This window comes from Callithrix jacchus, chromosome 9, assembly GCF_049354715.1.
Source record: "Callithrix jacchus isolate 240 chromosome 9, calJac240_pri, whole genome shotgun sequence".
In the NCBI taxonomy this organism is placed as follows: domain Eukaryota; kingdom Metazoa; phylum Chordata; class Mammalia; order Primates; family Cebidae; genus Callithrix; species Callithrix jacchus.
In genome coordinates, this window is record NC_133510.1 from 96,607,417 (window position 1) to 96,627,553 (window position 20,137).

Below are 20,137 nucleotides of genomic sequence, written 5' to 3' on the forward strand. Positions count from 1 at the left end.
GATTCGAATTTCCTTGCAGATCCCAAACTTATCAAGAGAGCTTTTTTTTTGGACATCATTAAATAGATCTTATTCTAGTTGTCTTTGTTTGTTTTTTAGAGATTGCAAGTATCCCACAGTATCTCCCTAAAGGAGTAGCAGGAGGAAGAAGCCTCATTTTTAGTAAAGCTTGTTCTATGCTTGGGCAAAGGTAGACGCATCAGCTCCTGGTGCACAGCGGAGAGGAAGGATATTCACAAGACTTAATAGCTGGTCCAGAAAGGGTTCTGATCAATCAGGGAGAGACCCTGTTCCTGACCCATCTGCTAAACAGATGGGCTGTGATCAGAGTGGCTCATCAGAAAGGAGGCATCTCTTTCCCAAGAATCCCAGTCCAAGGTCCAAGCCTATCCTTGGAGGGAGCCACGGTTATTGGGTTGAACTGATTCAGAATATGTGGTCTGAGAGTAGAAAGGGAAGGTTCCCTGTGATAGGCCGAATAATGTCCTCAAACCTACCCCAAAGAGCCCTATATGGGAATCTCTAGAATCTATGAACATGTTACATAGCAAAGGGGTATTAAGGTTGACAATCAGTTGACTATAACATAGGGAGACTACCCTGGGTTTTTCAGGTAGGGGCAATGTAATCCCAAGGATCTTTAAGAGGAGAAGAAGAAGCGGAAGAGGAACCACCAAAGAAAAGGCAGCGTAACAAGGATCTGGCCTGTGGTTGTTGGCTTTGAGGTTGAAGGAACGGACAGCCAGCCAAGGAACATAGGCAGCCTGTAGCAGCTGAAAAAGGCAATGAGACAGAGTCTCCCAAGGCCTCCCAGAAGGAACACAGCCCAGTCAACACTTTGATTTTAGCCCAGAGAGATCTATCTCCAGAACTGTAAGATAATACATTTGTGTTGTTTTAAGCCACTAAGTTTATGGACATTTGTTGTGGCAACAATAGAAAATAAATATATTCCCCAACAGGAAATTAGGGTGCTCTTAGCAAAATGAGAAGGAAGATGCTGGGCAAGCCAACAAAAAGATCAGAACAGATGTGTACTGCAGATGAGATCTCTGGGAGCGCTTGTTCTATAGCTCCCTGGATGGATATTTTCCCAGGGGAGACAGAATACTTTCAAAGTATCAATGGTGGTATGGACCTGTTCCACAAAGCAAAAGCTAAGCTCAGAGCACCTGTCAGAAAGACCAGAAGAGCTGGAGTTAGGAGTTGGCCTCTGACGCCACTCCACACAGATTGGAAATCAGTTCCCTGATTCAGCAGTTGGGTAACTCTGGGCAAGTTACTTAGACTCTCTGTGCTTCAGTAAAATGAAGATGATAAATATCTGATGGCATTTTCATGAGGATTGATGACATTTATACACATAAAGAAATAAGAATTGCTTCTGGCATATGGTTAAGGCTCAATAAATGTTAATGGTTGCCATTATGGTTAATACTATACCCTAGCTCTGGAGCCAGACTACCTGGGTTCAAAGCCTGGCTTTGCCACTTAGAAGTTCTATGCTTGGGCAAGTTACTTAACATCTCTGAGCCCCAGTTTTTTTCATTAGCCTCCTGAGAAGCTGAGACTAGAGGCATGTGCCACCACACCTGGTTATTGTTTTTACTTTCTGTAGAGATGGGGCCTCACTGTGTTTCCCAGTCTGGTCTTGAACTCCTGGGCTCAAGCCATCCTCTTACCTTGGCCTCCCAAAGTTCTAGGATTTTAGGCATAAGCCAATGTGTCTGGCTTTATAGGTGCTATCTTGAAGAAGGGCTCTTGGGTGAGGATGCAAGTAAAGTAGAGTAGGGCAGGGGAGAAGCTCGGCAAAAAGGTGACCGCAGCCCCAGCCTGAAGCCATCTTAGGTCTCAAGGATGATTGGTGTCTGTGGTGTAATACAAAATGCATATTTAATCTTGGTGTTCCCAGCATCGACCTCCTAACACCCTTGGAAGTTACTCTTTGCTAATGAGATGACTCTTGTTGGGGAGAGGGGGCCCAGGTAGCTTTAGGATTGGCCCTGGATACCAGAAAAACCAACCATGTACTGAGAGAGTTAGAATGTCCAGCCTTGCTCTCTCACCTCTGAGAGCAGGAGAGGGGCTGGAGACTGAGTTCAATCACCAATGGCCAATGATTTAATCAATCATGTTTACTTTCTGAACCTGCCATTAAAAAATCCCTGCATGATGGGGTTTGAAGAGCTTCTCCGATTTTTAAAAATTTAACTTACCCAATAGAGTTGTGATGAGGATTAATACATGAGAATATGAGCAATGCCTGATATCCACAATACATGTTATCTAGCATCATCACCATTAGTAGTAGCATGAAGTCATCATCACCCTGGAGGACTAGTAACGAAAGCACCATCACCATCATGATGCAGTGGCATCTTATGTATCATTAAGACCTTTAGGGTTGGGAAGAACCATGGTTCCCAAACTGTGGGGACCTCTGGGAGCAACATGATCTATCTTCCTATCAGAAACTCAAATCATGGAAGCACCCCGGTGAGATGGCTGTTCAATATACAAAAAGCAAAGAAAGTGGAAAAACTCATCATTAGAAACACTTGTAAGACTCCTGAAAGGATGTAGAGAGAACCCACCTACTATTTATCTGCTCTGCAGTTCTACAGGGTTGCATTTGCCTGATGCTTTTGATTTAGTGTTTTTACACTGTGTAAAACAGTGAGAACATTAGGTTAAGGAAGCTTGCCATTTTCCTTTTTAGAGCAGTTCTTTCAACAATACCAAGAATTCGCACTTTGGTAGATAATGACAAGAAATACGACAGCCCGGTAGTAAACAAGCAAATCATTTAATGGCAAAGGCTGATTTAATCAAAACATTCTGGTTCTCCCTCATCTGAACCCACACAAGGAATGAACCAATCCAATTGGAAAAAAATATTTGTTTTATCTTTGCCACATTTATTTACTCTTAAGTACTGTTTAACTTGATCAGGCAGAGAAGTTGGAAAGAACAAAAATACTTAAGGCAGTGAACAGCCTCCCATGTTGCTGGCAACAGGCAGGAATGCCATGGCCTGGAGGTATTTCCACAGGGGCCTGTTTGTGAGCAGTTTCTGAAGTTCTTTGCCCTCATCTTGAGGCGTGGAGAAATGACCTGCTTATGTGGCAGGTTTGCACAGCAGGGTGTGCAGAATAAGAACTAGAGAAAATAAGTCAGGAATTTAATCCCTGCTCTGTAAATGATTCCAAAATATGAAAAATTTATTCAAAAAAAATTTACTGAGAATTCTATATGTGCAAGGCATTGAGACAGTTGTTACAGGAAGGCAAAGATAAAGTAGAGATGGATTCGACCTCAAGGAACTCTGTCAAATAGGACACGAGAAAGACACACAGTTACCTACGGGATGTAGCAAGCTCCAGATGTGTTTTATTTTACTTTATTTATTTTTGAGATGGAGTCTTGCTCTGTTGCCCAGGCTGTGGTGCAGTGGTGTGATCTCAGCTTACTGCAACTTCTGCCTCCTGGGTTCAAGTGATTCTCCAGTCTCAGTCTCCCAAGTAGCTGGGATTATAGATATGTGTCACCATACTCAGTTAATTTTTGCCTTTTTAGTAAAGATGGGGTTTTGCCATGTTGGCCAGGCTGGTCTTGAACTCCTCACTTCAAGTGATCCACCCGCCTCAGCCTCCCAAAGTGTTGAGATTACAGGTGTAAGCCACTGCATCTGGCCTCTAGGTGTGTTAAATAGGAATCCCTGGAAACAGGGCTGGAGATGGGGCTTGTGTACAGGTACTTCTGTTGTAATTCTTTTAATTTATTTTTTTAGAGACAGCGTCTCACTCTGTTGCTCAAGATGTATTCAGTGGCATAATCTTAGCTCATGGCATCCTAGACCTCCTGGGCTCAAGCCATCTTCCTACCACAGGCCTCCTGAGTCTCTGAGACTAGAGGTATGCACTGCCACACCTGGCCAATTTTCTTAATTTTTTGTAGAGATGGGGCCTCACTATGTTACCCAGGCTGGTCTTGAACTCCTGGGCTCAAGCCATCCTCCTACCTTGGCCTCCCAAAGTTCTAGGATTATAGGAATAAGCCAAAGTGTCTGGCTTTATAGGTGCTACCTTAAAGGTGCCCTTGGGTGAAACCTTTTAGGATATAAGTAAAGTAGAATAGGGCAGGAGAGAAGCTGGGCAAAAAGGTGACCGCAGCCCCAGCCTGAAGCCATCTTAGGTCTCAAGGATGATTGGTGTCTGTGGTGTAATACAAAATGCATATTTAATCTTGGTGTTCTCAGCATCGACCTCCTAACACCCTTGGAAATTACTCTTTGCTAATGAGATGACTTTTGGTGGGGAGAGGGGGCCCAGGTAGCTTTAGGATGGGCCCTGGACACAAGAAAAACCAACCATGTACTGAGAGAGTTAGAATGTCCAGCCTTGCTCTCTCACTTCTGAGAGCAGGAGAGGGGCTGGAGACTGAGTTCAATCACCAATGGCCAATGATTTAACCAATCATGTTTACTTTCTAAAACTGCCATAAAAATCCCTACACGATGGGGCTTGGAGAGTATCTCCAATTTTTTTTAATTTAATTTTTTTCCAATTAAAAAAAAAAATTTAAAGAGAACCTTCCCCTCCCAGGTTCCAGCAATTCTCCTACCTCAGCATCCCCAGCAGTTGGGACAATAGGCACCACGCCCAGCTAATTTTCGTATTTTTAGTAGAGATGGGTTTCACCATGTTGGTCAGGCTGGTCTCAAACTCCTGACCTCAGGTGATCTGCCCACCTCAGCCTCCTAGAGTGCTAGAATTAGAAACATGAGCCACTGCACCCGGCCACCAGCTTATTTATTAAAGAACTTGAATTTATTTAATATGACGTATGTAAATATTTAATAATTTATGTTTGAAAAATGCTTGAATTACATAATTTTATTTTGGATGGAGTTTTGCTCTTGTTACCCAGGCTGGAGTGCATGGTGCCATCTCACTCATCACAACCTCTGTCTCCTGGGTTCAAGTGATTCTCCTGCCTCAGCCTCCTAAGTAGCTGGATTACAGGCATGCACTACCATGCCTGGCTAATTCTGTATTGTGTTGTTCGTATTGTCAGGCTGATCTCAAATTCTCAACCTCAGGTGATCGGCCCGCCTTTGCCTCCCAAAATGTTGGGATTATGGGCGTGAGCCACCATGCCTGGCCAATTTTTCTTTTTCTTTTTCTTTTATTTGAGACAGAGTCTCACTCTTGCTGAGACTGGAGTGCAGTGGAGCGATCTTGGCTCACTGCAGCCTCTGCCTCCTGAGTTCAAGTGATTCTTCCGAGTAGCTATGATTACAGGCATGTGCCATCACACCTGGCTGATTTTTAGTTTTAGTAAAGACGGGGTTTCACCATGTTGGCTAGGCTGTGTCGAACTCCTGGTCTTAAGTGATCCACCCACCTCAGCCTCCCAAAGTGCTGGGATTACAGGTGTGAGCCTCTGCAACTGGCCGCAACATTTCTTCTAAGGGTGAATTATCCTTGTTTTATTAATGGGGATCCTGAGGCTCAGAGAGTTGAGTAACTTGCATATGGTCACTCAGCAAGCAGTAGGATCTGAGCCTTGGTCTGTTGAACCTCCAAGCTGCTGCTCTCCAAGGCCACATGGTCTGGTCACCTGCAGGCTTTCTCCTTAGCTTCCCTGTCACTTAGTGGTTCTCAAACTCTGGCATGCAGCAGAATCACTGGAGTGCCTCTTTAGGTAGATTTCTGGGTCCCACCATGAAAGTTTTGATTCAGTTGGTCTGTGCCAGCTAGAGCTATGCCCAGTTACATCATTTGCAGGGCCTAGTGCAAAAGGAAAATGCAGGCGGGGCATAGTGGTTCTTGCCCTGTAATCCTAACACTCTGGGAGGCCAAGGTGAGTGAATCACCTGAGGTCAGGAGTTCAAGACTAGCCCGGCTAACCTGGCAAAACCCCATCTCTACTAAAAATACAAAAATTAGCTGGGTATGGTGGCACATGCCTGTAATCCTAGCTACTCAGGAGGCTGAAATGGGGTGGAGGTTGCAGTGAGCTGAGATCAAGCCACTGTACTCTAGCCTGGGCAACAGAGCAAGACTCCGTCTCAAAAAAAAAAAAAAAACAAAAGAATATACAGAGGCCTCATCCTAGGATGGGGAAGTCAATTTCCCCTTCCCACTGGCTCAGTGCCCCAGTCCATAGCAGACAGGCCACCATGCCCACCAACACTAATTGCAGCCTCATACCAGGACATGCTCAGCTCCTGGATCAGGGATGGGAAGAAACCCCCGCTAAGTAGTCCACAGATTGAGCTGGTGCTGCCACCCTAGAGTGGGGCAGCCGCTGCCTGGCCCTGGCCTGAGCACCATGCACACAATCCTGATCCTCTCTGTGTTTGTGCCCAGACCCCCACCAGGGGCAGAGGGCAATGGGAAACACAAGCTTCTCTCATCAACACAAGCTGATTGCCCCCCTCCCCTCCTCTAGCTTCCCGGCCTCCACCTCCTCCTCCTCTCCAGATGGGAAGGAGGGTGAAAAAAATAAATAAATAAAATACCAAAGAGCTGAGAAGATGACTCCCTTTTCAGTTCCCAGCATCTCTGCTATCTGTTAGCCTTGAAAGAGCTGAATGAATGTTTCCCAGCACTGGGTCACACCCCCACATCCACACAGCCCAAGCTCCCTCCTGGAAACACCTCTGCCAACAAATAACTTACTGCCTTTGACTTGTCTCTGTAAGCCCCCTCCCCTGCCGATCCTGCTCATGCTGCATATGAATTAGCAAATCAGTGAAGCCAAAAGACTGTAAGTTTGGACATCCAGCAAATGGACAATGAATAGTTTCACCTCAGTTTCCCCTTCAGTGTTGTAAGCCTATAAAATGGGAAAGAAGCTGCTTATCGGGGAGCTCGGTGAATAAGGCTGTAGCCTCTCCACAGCTCTGGGTCAAATAAAAAGCCACATCCTTTCTCAGTTCGGTGTTCGAGAGGTTTGCTTCTCGCTCTCCTGCTTCAGAGGGTGGCAATGATCATGAGGCAGGGTGGGGAAACCAAGTGGGATGTGGAGGATGGGGTGCGAGTGCTGAGAACCCAGGGTGGAAAGGGAAGGCAGGACCCTGTGCGAGCCAAGTCTCCAAACCCCCATGCTTGCTCCATTGTCCAATTGGACAATGGTAACATGAATTCAAAGGTAAAATTAAACTTCAGCTTCAAGGCTTTGTGTGGCTACACTGGTTGCACACCCATGAATTCAACTCTGGCTAGAGAATATTTGCATTTCTAGCAAGTCCCCACATGACGTGAGAATCACTTGATCTCTCCTTCCTTTTCTTTTTCTTTTTTTTTTTCAAGACTGCCCAGGCTATAACTATAGGTCCTTTCTTTCTTTCTTTCTTTCTTTCTTTCTTTCTTTCTTTCTTTCTTTCTTTCTTTCTTTCTTTCTTTCTTTCTTTCTTTCTTTCTTTCTCTTTCTTTCTTTCTTTTCTTTCTTTCTTTCTTTCTTTCTTTCTTTCTTTTTCTTTCTTTCTTTCTTCTTTCTTTCTTTCTCTTTCTTTCTTTCTTTCTTTTTCTTTCTTTCTCTTTCTTTCTTTCTTTCTTTCTTTCTTTCTTTCTTTCTTTCTTTCTTTCTTTCTTTCTTTCTTTCTTTCTCTCTCTCTCTCTCTCTTTCTTTCTTTCTTTATTTCTTTTCTTTTTTTTTCCTTTGAGATGGAGTTTCATTCTTGTTGCCCTGGCTGGAGTGCAGTGGTGGTGCAATCTCCACCTCCCGGATTCAAGCAATTCTCCTGCCTCAGCCTCCCAAATAGTTGGGATTACAGGTGCCCTGCCACCACACCTGGCTGATTTTTATATTTTTAGTAGAGGCGGGGTTTCAAATATTTTGACCATCTTTTAGTTCTTTTTTTTTTTATTTTTTTAAGATGGAATCTCGCTCTGTCACCCAGGCTGGAGTGCAGTGGTGTGCTCTCAGCCCCCTCAGCCTCGGCCTCTCAGGTTCAAGTAATTCTCCTGCCTCAGCCTCCCGAGTAGCTGGGATTACAGGCGCCCACCACCACGCCCAACTAATTTTTGTATTTTTAGTAGACAGGGACTTTCACCATGTTGGCCAGGATGGTGTCGAACACTTGACCTTAAGTGATTTGCCCCCCTTGGCCTCCCAGAGTGCTGGGATTACAGGCATGCACCACCTTGCCCAGCCACTTTGATTTTTAAAAAGTATTTTTTATTTGCTGGGCACAGTAGCTCACGCCTGTAATCCTCACATCAGATCAATTCTACAAACATTTACTGAACATCTATTCCCTGACAGGATTATGCTAGGAACCAGGGAGAATGAAATAAACAGCTGTTGTTTGTGAATATTCTTTGGAGAATGTTGGGTTCAAGGACCTCAAGCAAGTTACTTGCTTTTCGATATTTCAGTTTCCTCATCTGTAAAATGTGACTGTGAAAGGGCCCACCCTGAAGGGTTGTGGTAAAGTCTAAGTGAGTTAATACATCAAAATACTCAGTAGGATGTCTGGCATATATTAAGTACCTAACAAATGTTAGTCGATATTGTTATCATTTTAAAAATTCTCCCTATTTGTTATGGCCTAAATGTTTGTGCCGTGCCAAATTTATATATATTTTGAGACACAGTTTTAGTCTCACTCTGTTACCCAGGCTGGAGTTCAGTGGCATGATCTCAGCTCACTGCAACCTCTGCCTCCTGGGTTCAAGCAATTCTTGTGCCTCAGCCTCCTGAATAGCTGGGATTACAAGTGTGTGCCACCACGCCTGGCTAATTTTTTTTCCTGTTATTAGTAAAGATGGGGTTTTGCTATGTTGGCCAGGCTGACCTCAGGTGATCTGCCCACCTTGGCCTCCTGAAATTCTGGGATTACAGGTGTGAGCCACCGCGCCCGGCCTCTAATACAATATTATTAAGAGGTGGAAGCTTTTGGAGGTTATTAGGTCATGAGGCAGAGACCTAATCTATGGGATTCATGCTTTTATGAAAAAGGCCTGAAGGAGCTTTTTTGCCCCCACTGTCATATGAGTACACAGCCAGAAGGCACCATCTTTGAAGCAGAGTGTGGCCCTCACCAGCCACTGACTCTGCTGGCACTTTGATCTTGGACTTCCCAGCCTCCAGAATTAAGAGGAATACATTTCTGTTGTTTATAAATTGCCTAGTCTAAGGTATTTTGTTATAGCAGCCTGAATGCACTAAGACATTATTATGACAACTGCTACCACGGTGAGATGGAACTTAGAGAGTAAAGGGGAAAACAAGCAATTATAATAGAGTAGTATGTACTAATATACCTGGAAGCCAAAGTGCTATGAGAATATTCTGAAAGGGGTCCCTGTGCAGGATTGGGGTTATTGAGGGTTTCCTAAAGAAAACAATGGCTTAGTTGAGAACAAGAAATGATTAAGACATTTCCAGGTATGGGAGGGACTGTGTATTGGTCTGTTTTCATGCTGCTGTTAAAGATATACCCGAGACTGGCTGGGTGCAGTGGCCTACGCCTGTAATCCCAGCACTTTGGGAGGCCAAGGTGGGCAGATCACCCGAGGTCTGGAATTCGAGACCACCCTGACCAACATGGAGAAACCTCATCTCTACTAAAAATACAAAATTAGCCAGGTGTGGTGGTGGCACATGCCTCTAATCCCAGCTACTCGGGAGGCTGAGGCAGGAGAATCGCTTGAACCCGGGAGGTGGAGGTTGTGGTTAGCTGAGATCACGCCATTGCACTCTAGCCTGGGAAACATAAGTGAAACTCTGTCTCAAAAAAAAAGATATACTCAAGACTGGGTAAATTTCAAAGAAAAAGAGATTTAATAGACTCAGTTCCGCATGCCTGCGGAGGCCTCACAATTACCGCAGAAGGCGAAAGTCATTCTTATATGACAGCAGGCAAGAGAGAGAATGAGTCAAGTGAAAGGGGTTTCCCCTCATAAAACCATCAGATCTCATGAGACTTATTCACTACCACAAGAACAGTATGGAGGAAACCCCCTCATAATTCAATTATCTCCCACCGGGTCCCTCCCACAATACATGGAAATTATGGGAGCTACAATTCAAGATGAGAGTTAGTTGGGCATACAGCCAAGCCGTATCAGACTGTGAGGAGGAAGAACATTCCAGGCAGAGGGACTACCAATGTACAGTCTGCAGGTGAGAGAGGAATGGCTTTGTGGAGAAGCTGTGGGGTGAGGTCATCCAAGCCTGATAAGCCATAATAAGGAGCTTGGATTTGATCTAAAGATGAAGTCACAGATCTGCCCTTGAGTAGCTCCAAGTTAAGCAGGAGAGGTAGACATAAAACAGATCATTTATTAAGTATGTCATAGTTTAATATAATGTGAGAAGACAGAGGAGAGCCCCAAACCCTGACTATGGCAGAGAAGGGCTTCTGAAAAAAGCCAAGATGAAATGCCCAGATCATCTCAGACAGGTGTCACAAGGGAACACTTCCTCTTTCCAAGCATGTCATCTTGCCCTCTTCCCAGGTTCTTTTGGTGTAACATCATCCTCCACCAAGTGAGAAACCTTAATGTAGTCCCCGACACTGCTTTCTCCCTCAGCCCTCCCTCACATTCCACCAATAGCCCAGTCCCACTGAGTTGCTGCCTCTAACTCTGTCACTCCCAACTTCCCTACACAAGGGCTTCAGCATCTGATCAAGGGATAATTTCAGCAAGACAGTCTGTCTATTTGGTTTTTCTGTGATCAAACTCCCTTTCCACATTGTGGCCACCAGAGTGTCTTCCAGCATTTCCAACATGTTGATCCAGTCATGTCTCTCTCAGGCAAAACTATTTAGTTCCACAGCATCTTGATGTGTCTGAATTTCTACCCATCCATGGATCTATCGAGAGTTAAGAATGAATGTGCCTAAAATACCTTCACCTCCTTTGCGAAACTGTAAAAGAGCTATTTTTAATCCTATCTCTAGTATTAAAGATATGTCAATATCTTTTTCCTATGTGTAATTTCACTATACCTGAACTATTCTTTCTTGAACAATCTGAATTGAGGTTGGAAGGTGTGTCTAGACCTTTCAGTAGTAGGGATTAAGAAAATAAAAATATATAAATATAAATTCTTATCTTCCTTATTTGTTTTCCCAGGATGAGCACCATATAAATGCTAAATTGTTGGTTAATGAGAAGGAAGGTTATTTCATGATGGAGTCCTCCATATACACTGATTTCTTAGCCTGAATAATGTAAGATTTCAGCATTTTCCCTCTTCTTTGTTCTTCTCTAAGGTGGTTCCTTTCTACTTTTTCGTTTCCTTTTAAGAGTCAGGTTTATTAGGGGCTAACGTAAATAAAATTTACCCCTGCACAGTACGTAATTCATTAAATATTGTTGGTTGTCTACAGTCACGTAACTGCTGTCTTTGTCAAGATATAGAATACTTCTATCAACTCTAAAAATCCTCTCATGAATGAGAGTAACCTCACCCACCCTCATTTTCTGGCAATAGCTGATCTGCTTTCCAGAATGTAATATTAATGGCATCATATAAAATATAGGCTTTTGTTTCTGGTTGCTAATAATATATTGGTTTTTAGAATAATTCATATTGTTGTATGTATCAGCTGACTATTATTCCATGGTCTGAATGTAGTGGAATTTGTTTATCCATTTTCTTGTTGATGAACAGTTGGGCTGTTTCTAGTGTTTAGCTATTATGAATAAAACTGTAATTGTAATGTGAATATAGGTCTTCGTGTAGACATATGAATTAATTTCTCTTGTATAAATCCATGAGAGTGGTATTGCTGGATCATATAGTAAATGTGTATTTAATTTTATAAAAACTGCCAAACTGTTTTAAAGTTGTTTTATCATTTTTCATTCCCACCATCAATGTAAGAGAGTTTGAGTTGCTCCATATGCTTGTCAATGTTTGATAATGTTACTTCTTAATTTACATATTCTAGTGGGTGTGCAATGGTACTTTGCCATATCCTAATTTACATTCCCCTAAATTCAAATTATTATCTTTTAATAAACAATTTTTTCCTTAATATGTATTTGTTGGTGAAACTCTGTTTAAATGTTTTGATCATTTTTGGTTCAATTTAAAAAATATTTTTATTATTGAGCTGTCAAAGTTCTTTATATATTCTGGATACAAGTTATCAGATATAGAATTTTCTAAAATTTATCTGTCTGTGGCTTTAAATTTTTTTCTTAATATTATCTTTTTGCCCAGGGATGGTAATGCTAGCACTTTGGGAGGCCGAGGTGAGTGGATCACTTGAAGTCAGGAGTTTGAGACCAGCCTGACCAACATGGTGAAACCCCTTTTCTACTAAAACTACAAAAATTAGCGCATGCCTGTAATCCCAGATACTCTGGAGGCTGAAGCAGGAGAATCACTTGAACTCAGGAGATGGAGGTTGCCGTGAGTGGAGATCATGCCATTGCACTCCAGCCTGGCCAACAGAGTGAGATCCTATCTTAAAGAAAAAAGAAAGAAATGAAAAAAAGTTTATCTTTTTATAGAAGCTTTATTGAGATATATTCATGTGACATCTTTTGAAGAGCTAAACATTTTAATTTTGATGAGATCCAATGTATCAAATTTTTCTTATATGGTTTGAGATGTTTGTGTCCTTTCTGAGAAAGCTTTGCCTAACTCAAGCTAATATAATTTTATCCTATGCTTTCTCAAAGTTTTATAATTTTGGCTTACATGTAGGTCTATAATCCATTTCAGATTAATTTTCTTATATGGTATGAAGTAACGGTCCAGGTTCATTTGTTTTGATGTATGAATGTCCAATTGTTATAGCACCATTTGTTGAAGAGCTAGCCTTTCTCCATTGAACTACCTTGGCACTTTTGTTGAAAATCAGTTGACTCTATATTTGTGGGTCTTTTCCTTTGGTCTATATGTCTATTCTTACACCAGTATTGCACTGTCTTGATTTCTGTAGCTTTAGAATAAATCTTAAAATTAAATAGTGTGACTCTTCCAACTTTGTTATTCTTTTTCAAAATCATCTTTAGGTCCTTTGCATTTTTATATAACTTGTTAATTTCTACTCCCAAAAAAGGCTACTGAGGTTTTGTTTAGGTTATGTTCAATCTACAGACTAATCTGGGGATAACTGACATTTTAGCAATATTGACTCTTTCCAGCCATGAGAATAATCTGTCTATTTATTTATTCTACCATAATTTCTCTCAGTATTTAATAACATTATTTCAATGTACAGGCCTTACATCACTACGTATTTCATGTTTTAAAAACTATTATAAATTGTATTTTTAACATTTTAAATTTCCTACTATTTCTTGCTAGTAAATAGAAAAACTATTTTTCACATTGACCTCATATCTTGAAACCTAGCTAAATTTACATATTTTATTTTTCTAGCACTGGCTAGAACCTTATGGGGGAAGCATTTGATTTGTTACCATTAAAAATGATGCTAACTGTAGGTTGTTTATAAATAATATTTGTCAGGTTGAGGAATAAGTTTCTTTCTATTCCTAGTTTGCTGAAATTTTTTATCATGGATATATGTTGAATTTTATAAACACTTTTTTGCATGTATTGAGATAATTACATAATTGCACTATTTTAGTCCATTGAGATCAAGAGTTTTACTGATTGATTTTGAATGTTGAACTAGCCTTGCCTTTCTGGAATGTGCCCAAGTGTGTCCTTTTCATATATTTCTGGATTCAACTTGCTAATATTTTGTGACTATGTTCATGAGAGTTCTGGCTGCTAGCATCATGATGACAAGATCAAATTCACACATAACAATATTAACCTTAAATGTAAATTGGTTAAATGTCCCAATTAAAAGAAATAGAATGGCAAGCTGGACAAAGAGTCAAGACCCATCAGTGTGCTGTATTCAAGAGATATATCTCATGTGCAAAGACACTCTTAGGCTCAAAATAAAGGAATGGAGGAAAATTTACCAAGAAAATGGAAAGCAGAAAAAAACAGGGGCTGCAATCCTACTTTCTGACAAAACAGAATTTAAACCAACAAAGATCACAAAAGACAAAGAAGGGCATTACATAACGGTAAAGGGCTCAATTCAATAAGAAGAGCTAACTATCCTAAATACATATGCACCCAATACAGGAGCAACTAGATTTATAAAATAAATTCTTAGAGACCTACGAAGAGACTTAGACTCCTACACAATAATAGTGGGAGACTGTAACATCCCACTGTCAATATTAGACAGATCATTGAGACAGAAAATTTAAAAAGGTATTCAGGACTTGAATTCAGCTCTGTACCAAGTGGACCTGATAGATATCTACAGAACTCTTCACCCAAAAACAACTTATATATATTCTTCTCAGTGCCATATGGCACTTACTCTAAAACTGATCACATAATTGGAAGTAAAACACTTTTCAGCAAATGCAAAATAATTGAAATCATAACAAACAGTCTCTTTGACCACAACACAATCAAATTAGAGCTCAAGATTAAGAAACCCACTCAAAACATATAACTATGTGGAAATTGAACAACCTGCTCCTTAATGACTCCTGGGTAAATAATGAAATTAAGGCAGAAAGGAAGAAGTTCTTTGAAATCAATGTGAACAAAGAGACAAGATACACCCCAGAATCTCTGGAATGCAGCTAAAGCAGTGTCAAGAAGGGAAATTCATAGCACTAAATGCTCAAGTCAAAAAGCTAGAAGGATCTCAAATCTACATCCTAATATCACAACTAAAAGAACCAGAGAATCAAGAACTAACAAAGTCCAAAGCTAGCAGAAGACAAGAAATAACCAAGATTGGAGCAGAACTGAAGGAGAGAGAGAGACACACAAAAAAACCTCCAAAACTCAAGGAATCCAGAAGCTGGGTTTTTGAAAAAATTGATAAATAGACTGCAAGCTAGACTAATATAAGAAGAAAAGAGAGTAAAGTCAAATAGACACAATAAAAAATGATAAAGGGGACATTACCACTGACCTCACAAAAATACAAACAGCCATCAGAGAATACTGTAAACACCTCTATGCAAATAAACTAGAAAATCTAGAAGATATTGACAAAATTCCTAGACACATACACCCTCCCAAGACTAAACCAGGAAGAAGTTGAATACCTGAATAGACTGATAAGTTCTGAAATTGAGGCAGTAATAAATAGCCTACCAACCAAAAAAAAAAAAAAAAAAAAAACAGCCCAGGACCAGATGGATTTACACTGAATTCTACCAGAAGTACAAAGAGGAGGTGGTAGCATTTCTTCTGAAACTATTCCAGAAAATTGAAAAGGAGGAAATCCTCCCTAACTCATTTTATGAGGTGAGCATCATCCTGATACCGAAACTTGGCAAAGATACAAATAAAGAAAACTTCTGGCCAATATCCCTGATGAACACTGATGCAAAAATCCTCAAAAAAATATTGGCAAACCAAATCCAGCAGCACATCAAAAAGCTTATCCATCACAATGAAGTTGGCTTCATCCCGAGATGCAAGGCTGGTTCAACATATGCAAATCAATAAACGTAATTCATCATATAAACAGAACTAAAGGCAAAAACCACATGTTTATCTCAATAGACAAAGGAAAGGATTTTGATAAAATTCAACATCCCTTTATGTTAAAAACTCTCACTAAACTAGGTATTGACGGAATATACCTCAAAATAATGAGTCATTTATGACAAACTCAAAGCCAATATCAAACTGAATGTACAAAAGCTGGAAGCATTCCCCTTGACAACTGGCACAAGAAAAGACGCCCTCTCTCACAATTCCTATTCAACATAGTATTGGAAGTTATGGTCAGGACAATCAGGCAAGAGAAAGAAATAAAAGGTGTTCAAATTGAAAAAGAGGAAGTCAAACTATCTCTTTTTGCAGATGACATGAGTCTATATCTAGACAACCTCATCATCTCAGCCTAAAAGCTTCCTAAGCTGATAAGCAACTTCAGCACTCTCATGATATAAAATCAATGTGCAAAAATCACTAGCATTCCTATACATCAACAGTAGACAAGCAGAGAGCCAAATCATGAATGACCTCCCATTCACAATTGCTACAAAGAGAATAAAACACCTGGGAATACAGCTAACGAGTAAAGTGAAGGACCTCTTCAAGGAGCACTACAAACCACTGCTCAAGGAAATCAGAGAGGACACAAACAAATGTAAAAATACTCCATACTCATGGAGAGGAAGAATCAATATTGTAAAAATGACCATAATGCCCAAACTAATTTATAGATTCAATGCTATTCCCATTAAACTACCATTGACATTGTTCACAAAGTTAGAAAAAACTACTTTAAAATTCATATGGAACCAAAAAAGAAGCCCGTATAGCCAAGAGAATCTTAAGCAAAAAGAGCAAAGCTGGAAGCATAATGCTACCCAACTTCAAACTATACTACAAGACTACAGTAACCAAAATAGCATGGTACTGGTGCAAAAACAGACACATAGACCAACAGAACAGAATAAAGAATTCAGAAATAAGACTGCACATCTACAAGCACCCAATCTTCACCAAACCTGACAAAAACAAGCAATGGGGAAAGGATTTCCTATTTAATAAATGGTTCTGGGAGAACTGGCTAGCCATATGCAGAAAACCAAAACTGAATCCCTTCCTTACACTTTATACAAAAGTAACTCAAGATGAATGAAAGACTTAAAATGTAAGACCCAAAACTATAAGAACTCTCGAAGAAAATCTTGGCAATACCATTTAGGACATAGCCATGGGCAAAGATTTTATGACAAAAACATCAAGAGCAATTGCAACAAAAGCAAAAATTGACAAACAAGACCTAATTAAACTAAAGAGCTTCTGCACAGCAAAAGAAACTATCATCAGAGTGAGCAGAAAACCTACAGAATGGGAGAAAAATTTTTGCAATCTATCCATCTGACAAAGACCTAATATCCAGAACCTACAAGGAACTTAAACAAATTTGCAAGAAAAAAACCCAAACAACTCCATTAAAAAGTGGGCAAAGAACGTGAACAGACACTTCTCAAAAGAAGACACTTATGCAACCAACAAACATATGGAAAAAAGCTCAACATTACTGATAATTAGAGAAATGAAAATCAAAACCACAATGAGATACCATCTCATGCCAGTTATAATGGTAATTATTAAAAAGTCAAGAAACAACAGTTGCTGTCAAGGCTGTGGAGAATGCTTTTACACTGTTGGTGAGAATGTAAATAAGTTCAACCATTGTGGAAGACAGTGTAGCAATTCCTCAAAGACCTAGAACCAGAAATACCATTTGACCTAGCAATTCTGTTATTGGGTATATACCCAAGGGAATATAAATCATTCTATTATAAAGACACATGCATGCATGTGTTCACTGAAGCATTATTCACAATAGCAAAGACATGGAACCAACCCAAATGCCCATCAACAATAGACTGGGTAAAGAAAATGTGGCACATAGGTTGGGCACAGTGGCTCGCACTTGTAATCCCAGCACTTTGGGAGGCTGAAGTGGGCAGATCACAAGGTAAGGAGTTCAAGACTAGCCTGGGTAACATGGTAAAACCCTGTCCTACTAAAATACAAAAAATTAGCTGGGGGTGGTGGCAGACACCTGTAATCTCAGTTACTCAGGAGGCTGAGGCAAGAGAATCACTTCAACCCTGAAGGCAGAGGTTGCAGTGAGCCGAGATTGTGCCACTGCACTCAGGCCTGGGCGACAGAGTGATACTCCGTCTCCAAACAACTACAACAACAACAAAACAAAAGAAAATGTGGTACATATACACCATGGAATACTATGCAGCCAAACAAAGGAAAGAGATCATGTTCTTTGTAGGGACATGGATGAAGCTGGAAGCCATTATCCTCAGCAAACTAATGCAGAAACAGAAAAATAAACACTACATCTTCTCAAGTACTCACAAGTGGGAAGTGAACAACGAGAACACATGAACACAGGGATGGGGACAACACACACTAGGGCCTGTAGGGGTGGTTGAGGCGGGGGAGTGAGAGCATCAGGAAAAATAGCTAATGCATGCCAGGCTTAATACCTAGGTGATGGGTAGATAGGTGCAGCAAACCACCATGGCACACGTTTATAACCTGCACATCCTGCACGTGTACCCCAGAACTTAAAATTAAAAAACAATTTTAAACTGAAAGATGTTGGTCTATACTTATCTTTTCTCTTGCCTGTCTTTGGTATGACAGGGCAAGACAGATGTTGGCCTCCTAATACAAGTTGTTAAATGTTCTCACTTCTGTGATTATTTTCTTCTAAAGTTTATGTAGGGTGGATATTATTTTTCCATTAAGAATTCACCAATGAAAACTTCTGAACCTGGAGAGTTCCTTTCCTTAAGAGAAATAGGGCTATAAAGGTATCCACTTATTTTTTTATTTTATGTTTATTTATTCTGAAGGTACATCACCAATCTACTTCTTGAATAAGCTTTGGTAGTTTGTGTTTTATTTTGTGGTGGTTTTTGTGTGGGATGTTGGCACAGAACCAGCTTCTGACTTCCCAATTGCTACAGTGATCATCTATGTATTTATTCATATCATCTTATGCTATTATTATTTTTGTCCATTCAATGGCTGGAATCAATAGATCACAGTATGATCTTTTGACAATGAACATGTGGCAGGGGGATCTTCATGGTTGTGGCAAAGTAGAAGGCACTATAGACCTTGGGCTAAAAATAGAAGGAAGACAAGGATTTATCTGATGGCTTTGTCAGAACAAACTTACCTCTTTTAATTAGCATGGGTTTTAAAAATGGGAGAAAAATTTAGAAAAGAGTAACTGGCTCAGGGAAACTTGAAATTAAAAAAGAAAAAAATGAAATCTCCTTCTCAGCAAGCATTGGAAAAGCCAGATAAATTGGCAGGACTTACCAGCATGCTGCTTTCTCTCTCTTGCTCTCTGGTTTTTATTTTTTATTTTTTTGGCTTTCATAAGAAATAAAACTTGACTTCTGTATTTATTTTAGAATTGTTGGCACATACTGAAATGTAACCATTTTTTGGATTGGGAGTTTTTGATAACAAAACAGGAACAAAAAACAATTTTCCTCAATTCTTTATCCCTGTCCTATGTTTAAATATTATAAATTACATTTGAGAATATTATAGTTACATTAGTTGGAATAGTACTCAGTGATTTGAATTGCCTATTTTAAAAGCAACTTACTTGCCAAGCTACTTTTTCACTTAAAATGTTACTTTTATTTATACTAAACCCTATACTATTTTCCTAAGGACAATTTGTTTACAAGTACAGAATAATCTATTTAATGTGCTTTGGCTTAATTTACTTACATGTGAGGTAAGTACTTTTTCTACCATCATCAAAGGGTTGCTACAAGAATAAAATCAGGCATATGCTATAATATGGCAGTGAAGAGAGATTAAAACCATAAATAAATGTAAACTGATAAAGGCAAACTGATATTATTGTATCACTTTCCTTTACGGTGGGACATGATTACTATGATTGTAAATTTAATGTGATAGGATAGTAGAAAAGGCCTATACGTGTGATCAGCTGGCCATTCCACGTGGAATGTATATAGAAGTTGTCCTGTGGTTTGAGGAAGTAGCTGCTGTTTACAGATCCTCCCTCATGTGGCTCTGCCACACGCCTTGGCTAAAGGTAGTCTCACCCGTGATTGCCAGCCTGCGGGTTGGTTCACTGGGTGCTGCTGCTTCTCAGAATTTCATGACTAAGCCAGGAGTGGTGTTTGTTCTTTACTGATCGGTATTTCTTCTGCCTGCTCTGCTTACCACATCGTCACACCAGGCCTTGACCTTTGTGAACTTCTCTGGAAAGTCAAACATACCTAGAGGCTGACCAGGCTTAGGTCTAATAACACCATCAACTGCTCTTAGCAAGGTCATGGAAAAGAGGTTGGAGGTGATTCAAAGGAGAAGGAAACTTAATAGCTCATCCAGTTTAAATGTGTCATGACACAGATGGGAAAACAAAAATCCAGAGATGTTAGGGGACTCCATCCAGGATCTCTCTACTGTGATGTCTTTCTGGACATCCCAAGGTGATTGCAATGGTGCTTTTCTGGCGGCTTGCAAAACTATTCTGTGTACTCCCCCATGACTTCTCACCCTTTGTTAGAATAATCTGTGAATGGTTTGTTTCTCTCTCACTAGACCTAGACCTCTTTAA

At 40.4% G+C, this 20,137-nt stretch overlaps 1 pseudogene; it reads right to left on the bottom strand.

Annotated features, from left to right (window-relative positions):
- The window catches only part of LOC100395858 (major facilitator superfamily domain-containing protein 12 pseudogene), a 40,372-nt pseudogene extending 20,578 nt beyond the window's left edge, over nt 1-19,794 (bottom strand).
- Between the last annotated feature and the right edge of the window lie 343 nt (nt 19,795-20,137).